Here is a 13913-nt window from a genome sequence, read left to right on the forward strand (position 1 = left end):
AGATAAGTCATGTGATGATGGTAAGAAGGAGATTGAGCATATAACTAATTAATTAAACACTCTTAAGTTAGTTCATGAATCTAGTCAAGAATATCATAGAGAGCTTATAAGTACCCATGAGAAGTTACCCTTCGAGAAGCTAAATTTAGAGCGAGAACATGCGTTTCTCAAAGCTATCAATGATGATCTTCGAAAGAAGAGTTATTCTTATCTAGCCAAATGATTAGTCTTGCCTATATTTGTTCCACAAGTTAAATCTAGAAAACTAGTAACAAAGGCAAGAAAGATTCTTCATCTAGTAGCAACAATAAAAGTGCTAAATCTAACGATGTTGCTTCTAGTAGTTCCATTGATTCCACTAATGATTATCTTAGCCAAGTTACACTTCAGAAAGAAAACGATTTATTGAAAGAAATTATAGAAAAAGGTTTCTACAAGAGTCTTGCTGGAAGTAAGCAATTCAAGGAGATTGTGCGCAAGCAAGGATGGCGCCAGAAGAATCAAGGCATTGGTTATTTCAATGCCAATGGAGTTGAATTGGAAGAAGGTCAATACCCGAAGACGAAGTTTCTTCCCCAAAAGGAGAAGTGTGATCCTACTCTCTCAAGGGTAACAAATGCTCAAGATGACCTTCCACCAAAAGAGCACAAGCTCAAGGGCAAGGACAAGCTTCAAGAGGAGATTGACTCATTTGAAGAAGAATCCCATGCCATGGTCAAGTGGGTTCCCAAGTACACTACTAGCTCTACTTCATCAAGTGCTACCTCAACTCCAAGGATCCCCATCAAGTTGATGTGGGTCCCCATGAAGAAGGACTAGAGAATTTCTTGAGGGGTACCTCCGCCAACAAAATTCACTCACACTCATTGTTGGCAAGAGGTATTTGCAATCAAGTCCAACCCTATACAATAGTTCTTGGTGTCACAAATTCCCTCGTCCGTAAGCAAATGACAAGGTAATTAATGAATCAATGGACATCATCATCATGCATGTTTATCCCTCCATGTCCGTAGATATCCTTGTATTTGTTCCTTGTGTGGGACTAACCCATGTAGGTGATAAGAGTACAAAAAACAAAGATAGATCCCAACTCAAGATGATCTTCATGAACTATGAGCGTCCACTATGACAACATCTACATGAAGTCTTCTATGAAAAAACTCAAGGTTAGTTTATCCCTCTTAGGGGGGATGTCACATCAAGGGGCAACTTTACTCTAGGACTTGAGTCAAAGCATATCATAAGATGTGAACACATTAAAAGCTTTATGTAAAAGTGGCGACCCCACTTGCACTTAAACGATGAGTATGACCTATGATCAAGTATTCTTACTTGGCTCCTTAGTCAGTATACACATATATAGATGACTCTATTATTGCCAAAGTGTGTGGTAGATACTAGAGTGGTTGTGCATGTTTGCCGTGTTTTATCTGACATCTTATTGTGTGAGCATGTTCGTACGCATATTTTTGTTCATTCCAGGACATACAATTTTTGTTCTTTGGCATTTAATTTTTCTGGCCAATTGGATGTACAAGAATGCTGAAGAAACCCCTCTAGCTATCTATGATTTCTCGTCTCTTCTATTCATGCTTCATCACAAAATTTGAGCAAGCACTTCTCGGACTCTCTGTGTGAGGAGCACTCGAAGCAACCATTTTGACAATGGTTGACTTCTAAAACCTCCCAAGTGTATCTCGGTGTGACCAACTCTTACATCTTAGTTCCACCAAAGCGCATGAGTTTATCTAGGTTTTCAATTTGGTACCAACGATCTCTAAATCTCAGCATCACCAAGTTGCTCTGTCCACATGCGGTTATGCATCTTGGTGGAACCAAAATTTCTGGCTCGGTGTCACTAACAGCAGATGTGTATTTATACCTTGCTGGTTCGAACTTTGAGAATTTACTTCAAATCGAGCACCCCGCACCCCACGGCTACCGCTGCCTGCGTCTCTGGATGATCTACATTGCCTCACATGCGCCCTTGCCACACGAGACCGCCGTCGTCAACGGAATTGTCTCCTTCGTTGCCGCCGTAGCGAAGTTTTCTCCAAGATAAGGTAAAACTTCGACCCTCTTGCGCTCCACTATCTGATTCATGCGCATTAGGATCTATTCCTCTTCTTTCCATAGTTTGCAATACTCCCATCTACAAGAAAATCTCGTAGAATTAGACGAACAATAAAATTTAGGTTTAGTTTTCTGCCATATGTATTTCAGCGTCAGCAAGTCAAAAAACAATCGGCGTCACCGATGTGGGTTACCCACAACACAAAGGACTTCGTGATGAAACCAAAAGTTCCTATCGGTATCACCGATTTGAAGTTCTAGGGTTTCTAAGGACAGCTTCGATGAAACCGAGTCACGTTTCGATGAAACCGAGAACGATGACCAAGTTTGTGTTGATGAAATTTATGTCTCGGAGACTCCAAAATTTGAAACTGGGTGGAACCGAAAACCACATTGTGGAAATCTGAAACTAACTTTTTGTGTTCAAATTTTCGGAAAACTCTCTGTATTTTCTAATCCTCATCTTTTATGCTGTTCTACATCTATTCACAGGGTGAGTTCTCAGCTATGTTAGGTTCAGAAGACAGTGAGAATGATTTCAGGGAACCGAGTGTAGATTTTGAAGTTGGAAGTAGTCCCATGGCCAATTTTGAGGATCCTAGCACCCTAGCTCCCATGACTTGCCCAAGGCAACCACCAGGGCCAAAAAGTTGAGGAACCCAGATGAAGAGGATGTTGATATCGTTCCCGAGGAAAATACATCCAAGAGGAAAGAATATGCCAACAATGAAGCCAGGAAGGCACCTAAGTCACCTGCAACAGGAGGAGTGAGACTTACTCTTGAAACCCCTAACACCTCCAAGAAAACCAAGACATTTGGCCAAGAAGCCAACCAAGAAGAGGGAAAGTACTAAGTTTGTCTATATGACTAGAAGACCTATATCTATGACGATTGATGGCGAGGAGGAACCAGGTGCCACCCTCCTCCCACTAAGAAAAGGAAGCCCTTGGCTAATTCAATGCCTAGCAAACCTGACACCAGATATATCCTTGCTACTGAGAAGAACAAGGGTTCTACCTCCATATGAAGTAGACGAAGATATTGCTATTTTAAGGAAGCTCAAAGCTCACCTGTTAGATCACAATGATGACAATTCAGTGACAGAGAACATGAAGGAGGGGAAGGATCAAGTTCTCAGGAGATGGAGAGCCAATGTTCTCTATGCTGTGAGGAGAAGGACTGTCGGGGATGCCAGATTTCACAAAGAGGAACAACAGGATTTCTATGTAACCATTTTTCTTGACAAGAGTCCAATAGTTTGTGACATGAGATATATTGATTGGAAGTTCATCAAGGAGAATGAAGACTACTTCCCTCATGTCGAGGAGAACTTCAAGACCACTGATATTGAGGAATTTGTTGGTAGATAGTTGATTACCTGGAATGATGAGATGGTCATGCAATTCTATTCCACTGCTCATTTCAATCTTGATATGATGATTGTGTGGATAAATGAATGCACCAGATAACAGTCGACAGTTGATGAGTGGGAGCCCAAAAGGTGAAAGAAGGAGATCTTAATGTGTCTTCTGAGTCCAAGATTAACCATAACTCCATGGCCAATATGTACAACCCCATTCCTAGGGCATATGTGAACACACATAAATTTGGCTCGTTCTACTATTTGCAAGCAGGCCTCCCAACCTCCAATACTATAGTGAGGCATACTTTGATGCTGAAGTCAGGAGATGACAAGATGATTCTAGGCTATTCCATAAACATGCTACATCATGTGGATAGCCACACCAGGTTTAGAGTATGGATATAATTGTTGAGACAATCAAGAGAATGACTGCTCACTAGAACATATCTTGTGGATACGGTCCCTACATTCATATGCTCATCAAATCCAAGATTGGAAAGAGCCAATATCTACTTGATCAAGCATGCCTGCCCCTGCATCCAGATTATGAGGATAGTGGCATGGTGATAGATCCTTCTCATCCCACGTCATCTACTTCTCAGTCACATATAGAGGCCGAGACCCAGTCAGGGGCAGCTAGAGCAAGAGCCACTAGTGCTCTTGTGTTCAACACAAAAGGTGATCCAATGGCCTACCTTATAAGCATTATTCATGGTATGGGGAAGACCATCAACGAGCTTTTGCTAAACCAGAAGAGTTACCTTACTCAGATTATGAAGACCAAGTTTCATGACCTTGATGTCAAGGTGACTGAGTTGTACACCACGGTCAACCAGTCAAAGCAGGAGGTAGTTAAAGTGACCTTGCCTAGATCAGAGGATGATTATGAGAGCCCCACACTCCTAATCTAGACTCAGTTCGGGACTCAGGCTCGATCTACTATTGTGCCTCCTCAGGATGTGAGACTCTGAGTGACTGCACGAGCTTCTATGTCTCTCGTGCCTCCATCAGCACCTCTAGTGTCAAATCCACCAGCCGAGAGGACTTCTTCTAAAGCATTCATGGATGCTCTATTACTGACTCCTTCCATGACCACCGGAGCAACTTCATCACCCCATGGAGAGAATAGCCCCATAGTGACGCTTAGCTCTATACCTTTTAGCTTTTTGGTAACTTTTTTCCAAAGGGGAGAAGTATTATAGATCATAGGGCTTCGAGAAAGAGAGAGACAGAGAGAGATAGAGAGAGAGAGGGAGAGAGAGAGAGAGATAGTTGCATTTTGGTTGCTCTTCTCATTTTAAAACAAACATTTGGACTATCTTTTGTTTGTCTTAAACTTTGTGGTTTTTGATCATACGCTTTCTGTTTGAAGATACTACTTCCTATATTCTTGCGATGCTTCTATGATGATCATTCACTCATGTTTGGTGTTATGTGCAATGTAATCCATTCATATCATTTTTGCGCACCACCAAGATGTATGTGACATGGAAGAGTGACCCATGATCCTAATCGATTGTGCATTTGCATTCAAACGCAAATTTAGAATGATGAACAAATTTAGAGTGAGCTCTTGCTTATCACATACTTCTCAAGGCGACGATGCTATACACTAATTATATTCTATGTCAAACCTTTGATCTATATGTTGTCATCAATTACCAAAAAGGGGAAGACTGAAAGCACAACTTCTCGCTCGATGGTTTTGGTAATTAATAACAACATATATTTCATTGGACTAATGATTCTACCAACTATATTTCAGGAAAAGTTTAGTGAATGGATTGGCAAATTATTGTGAGGAGATCCCCTAGATGCAAGGAACATCAACTGGCAAAAAGATTCAAGACTCTACATTTTGCATTTTGTTAGAAATCATATTCGAGTCCATAGGAAAGCTAATACTATTAAAAGGGGATGAGGTATCTATGATGAATTCGTTGCTTAAGTGCTTAGAGTTAGCCACCAAAAACCCTCACGAAGTCTCCCACAAAAATATTCTTTCCAAACCCCAAAGTCACAATTCGATGCCACGACGTTTCCAAAATCAGGCCTACATAGTTTTGTTGTAGACAGAATTTAGAGCTAATCCAAGCTTCTCTGTGAAACAAAGTATCATCTTGGTGCAACAAAAAACAATGGTAAACTGTAACATCCCAAATTTCCAATTTGGAATGTTATTGCATTAGAGCATCTTGCATATCATATTTTATTTGCATAATTGCTGATCCTAGAAATTCTAAGCAACTCCAGGAATCTTGGAGAGAGTTGGGAATTTATTTATTTTCATATTGAGATTTTCTCAAATAATGAAAAGAGGATCAATGGTTTTAATTATTTTTCTCTTCAAATATTTCATATATAAAAATATGAGAGAGGGGATAAAATGACTTTCCCAAAATTTAGAAATATTTGAGAGGAAATATTAAAGCCAAATAATAATTTTTATTTGGATTTTATTTGCTATTTTATTGGATTTACGAAAATACGTGTTTTTCAAAATATTATTTCTTCCTTTTAAAAATATCCACGTTGTAGAGCTCATTTTTAGGAGTCCGGCAAAATTTGTTTCATCGAAATTGGAGTTCGTATGGACTTCCTTTTTAATTTTCTATCTCGTCCGATTTAAAAAAACAAAAAACAAAAAATGAACCGACCTCGGAGGCCTATATAAGCCGCCCCCCTGCGCTCAAACCCTAGCTGCCGCCATAGCCGCCGCACGCCGCCACTCGCCGGAGCATGCCACCCGAGGTAGGAAAAAAAAGAATTTTTTTTATTTTTTTAGATTTTTTTTGGTTTATTTAATTAACGAACGTTCGTCCGTACGTTCGTTTTAACGAACACTGTTCGTTAATTAATTTCAGACGACGAACTTTCGTTCGTCCGTCTGTTCGTCACATTTATTTTCGGGGATTTTTTTCGCGATTAATTTCGATCGCGATTCCTGATTCGAATTTCATTTTAGTATAACTTTTTGCTTGGTTATCCGAATCAGGTGATTCAAATGCCCAAATTTTCATCACGAAAATCTCTTTCCGATTAATCCACTTGCACAAGATTTTTATAAATAATTTTTTTTACATTAGTCCAGATTAGTAAACGAATCTCGTTTCTTTCGCAGTTTGAGTTTCGTTGATCCGTTTGATTTGATTCTTTTTGCAAACCAGAGTTCTTTACTTAAACTTTCTGGTTAGATCTTATTCGATTTTACCCGTGCATCTATATTGTTGCTTATGTGTGCTATTGTTTGTTGCAATTGAATACCCGGATTGTGAAGCTACTACGAGTCCCTAGGTTTTGCGGATCATCAGCAAGGCAACTAACACTTTGATCAGATCCCTTATTACCCAATTTTATTGCATTAGATCCACCCTCACACATTGCATGGTTAGGGTCTAATTAACATGTGGGTATTGGGAAGTAGATACCGAGGTAGAACCTATTACCTGTTTACTTTCAAACTTTGGGAGTTACTTCTACGTTAGGCTATTATTGCTATGCTATGCTCGTAGACAATTATTTGGGTGAGTGATTTCCATGACAGATGTGAGTATTGTTAATTAAAGGTTAACTTAAGGTGGCTACTTAAATACACATCTGGGTGGATTGCTTGAGGAACCCTGGAATCCCTAGTGGCTGTTAGGATATCCCGGGGGAACCGTGTGATCATCCTAAGGTCCACCACCCAGTTTCAAAGGGATCATAAGACTATTCATACCTGAAACTTACGTGTGCAGCCAAAAGCTATGATGGGCTCTAGCATAGTTGAGTAAGTTGTGTGAAGCTCTCGAAGTTGTAGGCTAGCAGATGTAGAGTGTATAGGTGGTACGGTCTACCCAGAAGTAGAGAGTTAATGCTGCAGAAAGACTATGTCTCGAATCTCCGATCAAGGATGTATTTCGAGTCTTGTGGGAAAAGTGCACAACCTCTGCAGAGTGTACAAACTAATCGTGATTAGCCGTGTCCCCGGTTATGGACATCTTGAGTATCTCGTTCTTGGATTTTCATGTGTATCTCAACATTCTAAATTAATTTGCGGGTTAATGATGATTATTTTAGGTTTGAGTTGGAGGAACCTTTTCATTGTGTAATAACTAACAACGTAGTTAAATAAACTTGGTTCCACTAATATAATAAGAAATTTGGCTTTATGCAAAACTGTTAACCATAGAGCTATCCACCAGCGAAATATGCATGTAGATATAGCATTTATTTTTGTTCACTCTCTATGTGTTACCTTGCCAGCATATTCCATGTGCTGACCCGTTTCGGGCTGCAACGTTCATGTTGCAGACTTTTCAGATATCGAGTAAGCGCCATAGGTCGTTGTTTTGCACTCAGTTATGCCGTTGGAGTTGATGGACCTACTTTATCTTCCAAGCCTTCCGCTGTTATCATATTTAGATGGCCTTAGGCCATATTATTGTAATAAGTTCTCTTTGAGACATTCGTTGTAATATGTGTGTGATTGCTATTCTGTTATAATACACATCGAAGTACTGTGCGTGTCAGCATACCGATCCAGGGATGACACAGATGCATAGAGACTGGACTGATTGAGGTCTGGTCGCTACAAAGGTGGTATCAGAGCACACGTTGACTGTAGGACACGACCACTAAGCTAAAACGATAGGTCACTCCTCTCTTCTCATTTTCTGACTCCTCTCCCCTTTCAAAATCTATAGGATGGTGGATAAAAGCAGCAAGTTTACTCAACCGGATGAGGAAACACCTTTTGGAAGACACTTGAAGGAAGCCACTAAGTACCTGAACATCGGACTACCAAGCTTCACCGGGACCTTCATCGCCACCCTACCAGAAGAGGGGCGTTGGAAGATTCGAGTTCAAGTTCCAGGAAGGACGTTCATGCGAGTCACTAAGCCCATAGAGTTTTCCTTTAATGCACCAACCTGGGGCATAGGAAAGAGCATGGGAGCTCAAATTACCATGGGACGCATTGGAGAAGTTTATCACCAGGATCTCGAAGATACTATCTACCAGATTTGTGGACACTGAGACGACCAGGGTGAGATAGTCATCACCAGGAGGGACAGATCCATTGCCTCTTAGATCTAGGAATTGAACCAACACATTCGACTCCAAGAGAATCAGATGTATGAGAGTATGGATACTTTACAGAAGGCAATGACGAGGATCAAGGAGCTGGAGGAAGAACTCAAGTCTTCACGAGATGGCTACAAGGAGGAGATGACGACACTTGTGGAGAAGAATGACAATTTGATTACGAAGCTAGAAGTCTTCATGAGGGATCCCACTTGTGGAGAAGAGCTTCATCATCATCGACGACACCGACTCCGACCCCGATGAAAAAGATGATGACTACGTTGATGAAGCTGGAGCAGATAGCATGGAGTCTTCCGCCGATCAAAACTTTTAGCCGACCATCATATCACTAGCAGTATTTCCCCATGTAAATATTAGTTGAGTACTTTTGTGAATGTTAGATAGATCGTTTGTATGCTCTTGTTTGAAATTCATTGAGTGATATGATTGTGTTTGTCTCATGAGCATATGGGTAGTGTTTTCTCTTTAGACCTCACTCTATTATATTTTCTCATCTTTTCTAAACCCCTCAGATGGCACCTCCGAGATGTGAACCCGAATTTTCTTTCCCGCCAGAGATCACCCAATTGATCCAACAACAGAATGCCCTGATGCAGATCCTAGTCTAGAATCACAATCAAGGGAACAAAACCAACAACCCTCCAGCACCACCACCACCTGTTGATCACTTAGCCCGTTTCTTAAGGCTAAATCCGCCGGTGTTCTCTAGTAGCACCGAGCCGATTGTTGCAGATGATTGGCTCCGCCATATTGGAAGGGAGTTAACCACTACTGTATGCTCAGATGTGGAAAGAGTGCGTTTTGCCGCACATCAGCTAGATGGACCCACAGCATCATGGTGGGAGAATTTCACAACCACTTACCCCGTTGACGCTGTCACATGGGAGAAGTTTTAGCAAGCTTTTCGCATCGCCCATGTTTCAGCATGAGCTATGGCCATGAAGAAGAGTGAGTTTCGCAACTTACGCCAAGGAGGGCGCCCAGTTGGCTAGTATGTGGAGGAATTTAGCAAGCTAGCCCGTTATGCCCCTCACGACATTTCTATAGATGCCGCTAAACAGGAGAAGTTCCTGGAAGGACTAAATGATGAGATGAGCATGCAGTTGATGGTGGCAACCTTCAACAACTACCAGGAGTTGGTAGACAAAGCTCTCATGATTGAAGGGAAGCAGCGGTAGATTGAAAATTGCAAGAGAAAGTATGGACAAGGGAGGTTCAATTCTGGAGCTCAGCAGAAGCCCAGTTTTACCCCGAACTCTGGAGGGCACATTCACCACAACCATGGGGGGAATCATTTCCATGGAGGGGGTTCGCATAATCATAGTGGCCCCAGGAATGCGAATGGTAATGGAGGAAGCAATGGAAAGAACCATTCCACCCCAGCAACGCCTGCCAAGAAGGATCTAAGTCACATTACTTGTTTCAAGCGAGGGAAGAAGGGACATTACGCCATCGAGTGTCCCGAAGCAAAGAATGGGAATGGCAATGATAGCTATGGGAAGAATCCCAACCCCTTCAACAGGGGACAAGTGAACCACGTTAGCGTGGAGGAGGTTGAAGCACAACCTGATGCAGTAGTAGGTAAGTTTCTGGTTAAGTCATTTACTGCAATTGTTCTTTTCGATACTGGTGCATCGCATTCATACATATCAAGGGGATTTGTGGATAAGTATAACCTGCCAACCCAATCCCTAAGGTCACCCATGTTAGTAACCTCGCCAGGAGCAGAATATATGGCTAGCCTAGGGTGTGATCGGATACCTTTGAGGATGGGTAATTACGTGTTTCCCTCAGAACTAATAGTATTGGAGTCACAAGGACTGGATGTAATATTAGGTATGAATTGGTTATCGAAGTATGGAGGGAACATTGACTGCGCCAGTAAGTCGATTTTACTCACCACCCCGAAAGGAAGAAGGATTAAATATGTATCCCAGCATATACCGAAGAGGATTCGATTAAATTCCTTATCAGGAGTTGTACAGGAGGAAGTACCATTGGTGAAGGATTTCCCTGATGTATTTCCACAGGAGTTGCCAGGCATGCCACTGGACAGAGACATTGAGTTTTTGATTGAGCTTTTGCCAGGCACAGGACCAATATCCAAGAGACCATATCGGATGCCTGCAAAGGATTTGGAAGAATTTAAGAAGCAGATTAAGGAGTTACTGGATAAAGGCTACATTCGCCCAAGTTCGTCACCTTGGGGATCACTAGTACTTCTAGTGGAGAAGAAGGATGGACCGTTGAGGATGGTTGTTGATTATCGAGGGCTGAATGAAGTGACAATTAAGAACAAGTATCCACTGTCGATGATCAATGATTTGTTTGATCGTTTGCAAGGAGCTAAGGTATTTTCCAAGATCGATATGCGATCAGGATACCACCAGCTGAAGATTCGAGAGCAGGATATACCTAAAACAGCTTTTACCACGAGGTATGGGCTATATGAGTATACTGTTATGTCATTTGGTGTGACCAATGCGCCTGCCTATTTCATGAACATGATGAACAAGGAATTTATGGAGTTCTTGGACAAGTTGGTCGTGGTGTTCATTGATGATATTCTGGTCTTCTCGAAGAATGAAGAGGAGCATGAAGAGCATTTGCGTTTGGTACTTGAGAAACTCAAAGAACATCAGTTATATGCCAAGTTCAGCAAGTGTGAGTTTTGGTTGAAGGAAGTTGGTTTCCTCGGACATGTTATATCCGGAGAAGGAATAACAGTAGACCCCACCAAAGTTGACACTGTGACAACCTGGGAATCCCCCATAACAGTTGGAGAGATCAGGAGTTTTCTTGGACTCGCAGGATACTACCGGAGGTTCATTGAGAATTTCTCAAAGATTGCAAAGCCCATGACGGAGTTGCTGAAGAAGGACACCAAGTTCAATTGGATTGAGGAATGTGAAGCCAGTTTCCAGGAGTTGAAGAAACGCTTGGTTACAGCCCCAGTGTTGATTCTTCCAGATCAACGCAAGGATTATCAAGTGTATTGCGATGCTTCTCGTCGAGGACTCGGAGCAGTGCTGATGCAGGAGGGAAGAGTTGTTTCATATGCTTCACGACAACTTAAACCCCATGAGTTGAACTATGCTACTCACGATCTGGAGTTAGCAGCCGTAGTGCATGCACTGAAGACGTGGAGACACTTTCTCATTGGAAACCATTGTGAAGTATACATGGATCACAAGAGTTTGAAGTATATCTTCACTCAGAAGGAGTTGAATCTCAGACAAAGGAGATGGCTGGAACTCATCAAGGATCATGATATGAGATTGCACTATCATCCCGGAAAGGCAAATGTAGTAGCCGATGTGTTAAGCCGCAAGAGTCATGTCCATACACTCATAACCAAAGGATTGCCTAAGGAGTTGGCCGAAGATCTTCGCGAGCTATGCTTGGAGATAGTTCCGAAGGGTTATGTAGCAGCATTGGAAATTCAGTCTACCCCGATGAGTAAGATCAGAGAAGCTCAGAAGTCTGACACAGAGGTTTTCGAGATAAAGGAAAGAATGAGCAAGAGAAAGGCCAAAGGATTTCGTGAGGATGAGCACGATACCTTATGGTTTGAGGATCGCGTATATGTGCCCAATGACCCTGAGATCAGGAAGTTGATTCTGCAGGAGGCACATGATTCACCATATTCGATTCACCCAGGAAATACCAAGATGTATCTGGATTTGAAAGATCGTTTCTGGTGGACTGGAATGAAGAAGGATATTGCGGAATATGTGGCAGTTTGTGACGTTTGTCAGAGACTGAAGGCAGAGCATCAGAAGCCAGCAGGATTGCTACAACCATTGCTGATACCCGAATGGAAGTGGGACAAGCTAGGCATGGATGTCATCATGGGATTACCCCGAACGCGTTCAGGCTATGACTTGATTTGGGTTGTAGTCGACCGTTTGACAAAGGTAGCTGATTTCATCCCAGTAAAGACTACTTACAACAGTGCTAAGTTGGCGAAGATATACATGACCAGGATCGTATGTCTGCATGGAGTTCCGAGAGCCATTGTATCAGATAGAGGAACCCAGTTTACCTCAAAGTTCTGGAATCAGTTGCACGAAACCTTGGGAACCAGGCTAGAGTTCAGTACATCCTTTCATCCACAGACAGATGGACAGACCGAGAGAGTCAACCAGATTCTGGAGGACATGCTGAGAGCTTGTGCATTAGATTATGGATCTAGTTGGGACGACAATTTGCCGTACACAGCGTTCTCCTACAACAACAGCTATCAAGCCAGTTTAAAGATGGCCCCTTTCGAAGCTTTGTATGGGAGAAGGTGCAGGACACCATTGTTATGGGATGTAGTTGGAGACCGTCAGCTGTTCGGACCAGATTTGATTAAGGAATCTGAAGAAAAGGTTAAGTTGATTCGTGATAGACTGAAGGTAGCCCAGTCCAGACAGAAGAGCTATGCAGATTCAAAACGCAAGGAGACAGTTCATGAAGTCGGAGACAGAGTTTATCTTCGGGTGTCCCCACTTCGAGGAGTTAAGCGTTTTGGAGTTAAAGGAAAATTAGCACCACGTTTTGTGGGACCATACAAAGTTTTGGAACGTATGGGAGAAGTTGCTTACAAGTTGAAATTGCCGGAAGGATTGTCGGGAGTTCACGATGTCTTCCATGTTTCCCAGTTGAAAAAGTGCCACGCAGAGATGGCCGATATTCCTCTAAGAGATACAGTCCCACTGGAAGCAATTTAGTTGGATAGTGATTTGACCTACGAGGAGAAACCAGAGAAGATTCTCGAGTATGCCAGCCAAGTCACACGCAGCAAGGTTATCAAATTCTGCAAACTTCAATAGAGCCACCATACCGAGGAAGAAGCCACCTGGGAACAAGAGGAGGATCTACGGAAAGATCACCGGCACCTATTTTCTAGCCAACCTGAATCTCGAGGGCGAGATTCATCTTAAGGGGGTAGGTTTGTAACATCCCAAATTTCCAATTTGGAATGTTATTGCATTAGAGCATCTTGGATATCATAATTTATTTGCATAATTGCTGATCCTAAAAATTCTAAGCAATTCAAGGACCGTTGGAGAGAGTTGGGAATTTATTTATTTTCATATTGGGATTTTCTCAAATAATGAGAAGAGGATCAATGGTTTTAATTATTTTTCTCTTCAAATATTTCATATATAAAAATATGAGAGAGGGGATAAAATGACTTTCCCAAAATTTAGAAATATTTGAGAGGAAATATTAAAGCCAAATAATAATTTTTATTTGGATTTTATTTGCTATTTTATTGGATTTACGAAAATACGCGTTTTTCAAAATATTATTTCGTCCTTTTAAAAATGTCCACGTTGTAGAGCTCATTTTTAGGAGTCGGCAAAATTTGTTTCATTGAAATTGGAGTTCGTATGGACTTCC

This window comes from Hordeum vulgare, chromosome 7H (genome assembly GCF_904849725.1).
Source record: "Hordeum vulgare subsp. vulgare chromosome 7H, MorexV3_pseudomolecules_assembly, whole genome shotgun sequence".
In the NCBI taxonomy this organism is placed as follows: Eukaryota; Viridiplantae; Streptophyta; class Magnoliopsida; order Poales; family Poaceae; genus Hordeum; species Hordeum vulgare.